We start from the raw sequence: 2,196 nt of genomic DNA, 5'->3' as shown, positions 1-2,196 counted from the left end.
TTATTACAGCTTTTAGGGCATCCCAGAGATTTTGGTAAGATGTTTTCTTTATTTTCATTTGTTTCCAGGTATCTTTTGATCTCTATTTTGATGTCATCATTGACCCAGGAGTTATTTAGCATCATGCTGTTTAGTGTCCATGTCTTTGTGGGTTTTGGGGGGACTTTGTTGGTGTCAATGTTTATTTTTACTCCACTGTGGTCCGAAAAGGTGCATGGCAGAATTTCAGTCCTTTTAAATTTGCTTATGCTTGATTTATGGCCAATTACGTGGTCGATCTTAGAATACGTTCCATGTGGTGATGAGTAGAATGTATATTCTGTGGTCTTTGGATGGAGTGTTCTGTAGGTATCAGTTAAGTCCATTTGGTCCAAAGTCACATTGAGTTTCCGGATCTCCGTGCTGATTTTTTGTCCTGATGATCTGTCTAGGGTTGTGAGTGGGGTATTAAAGTCCCCAATTATGAGGGTGTTAGAGTCAATATCTTTCTTTAGTTTTCCTAGAAGTTGCTTTATGAAAGTTGGCGCACCTATGTTGGGTGTATATTTGTTTAAGATAGATATTTCTTGTTGATGGATTGAGCCTTTTATCATTATGTAGTGGCCTTCTGTGTCTTTTTTGATTTTTAATAGCTTGAAGGGTATTTTGTCTGAAATTAAGATCACTACTCCTCCTTTCTTTTGTATTTTGTTCACCTGAAAGTTTGTTTCCCATCCTCTTACTTTGAGTCTGTGGGTGTCCTTTCTAGTGAGGTGAGTCTCTTGAAGGCAATAGATTGTTGCCTGATGATATTTTATCCATTTTGCTGTTCTATGTCTTTTCAGCGATGCATTTAGTCCATTCACATTTAGGTTAATAATTGAAATGCAAGAGTTGATCCCTGTCATAAGGTTCTTACAGAGTTGTTCTTGTTTGTTTGTTGTCTTTCTTTGGGTTCTGCAGTTGGCTCATGTGTGTTTTTAATCTTTTGCCTGTACTCTTGTGAAGAATGTTGTTGTTCTTTTTCCTTTTTCTTCTGTGTTCAGTACTTTCTTAAGTGTTTCTTGTAGAGGTGGTCTGGTGGCAGCGTAGGTTCTTAGGGATTGGATATCTGGAAAAGATTTCAATTCTCCCTCACTAATGAAGCTTAATTTGGCTGGGTAGGTTATTCTTAGTTGAAATTGTTTATCTTTTAGAACTGCGAAGATAGGGCTCCAGGTTCTCCTGGCCTGAAGGGTTTCTGTGGATAAATCTGCTGCTATTCTAATTGGTCTTCCCTGGTAGGTAGTCTGGCCTTTTTCTCTTGCTGCCTTTAGGATTTTTTCTTTTATAGCTACTTTGTTTAGGTGAATTATTATGTGCCTGGGAGTTGGTCTTCTCATTTGTTTTCTTGCAGGGGTTCTCTGAATCTCTTGTGTTTGAATTTTTTCATCCTTGATGAGGTGAGGGAAGTTTTCTTGAATGATTTCATGAAATGTTTGTTTCAGTGTGGTTTCTGTTTCTCTCTCTGCCTCAGGAAGCCCAATCATTCATCTCTTGCAGGTTTTGTTCTGTCTTTTTGAGCTTCTTTTCTATGCTTTTGACAGTTTGGGTTAGTTCTGTGTTGGTCTTCGAGCTCTGAGATTCTGTCTTCTGCTTGGCTAAATCTGCTTTCCATGCTTATTAGTCTGTTATTCATTTCCATCACAGTATTCTTTACTGCTGTTATTTCTGACATCAGCTCCTTCCTATTTTCCTCTTGTCTCTCCTCAATTTTTAAAATTTTCTCCATTAATGTCTTGATGTCTTCGTTTGTTGCATGTGACCAGCCATTCTGGGGGCTCTTCATTGTTTGTGTTCCAGAATCTGTTTTCTCAGTGTCTGATCTCCAGGGTTCTGTGTGAGACCTATATTCTTCTTTTGATTTTTCTTCATTTGTGTGGTTTTACCCCCCTCCCTATTTTTACCTTCCCTCCATGTCACCGTCTTCTTTAGTTCTGTTATTCAGGGATAAAGGGATTGGTTTACTTCTGTTTGTCCAGTCTCATATTCTTTATGTGTGTCCTCTTACTTTGTTCAATTCTGAAATTGCGCTGTAGGTTGGGGGTGGTTCTTTTTGCAGTTTTGAGATTTACTTAATGTGGAGCTGTGATTCAAAATCTATCTGCAGGTCCTGGCATTCGCTGACAGATGTGTGGATAATCTGGAACCCACTTCCCACTGCCTTGGAATCTGTCC

Source organism: Carlito syrichta, unplaced genomic scaffold (genome assembly GCF_000164805.1).
Source record: "Carlito syrichta isolate Samal-C Ts95f unplaced genomic scaffold, Tarsius_syrichta-2.0.1 Scaffold309894, whole genome shotgun sequence".
NCBI classification, from domain to species: domain Eukaryota; kingdom Metazoa; phylum Chordata; class Mammalia; order Primates; family Tarsiidae; genus Carlito; species Carlito syrichta.
This window is presented reverse-complemented; position numbering follows the sequence as displayed.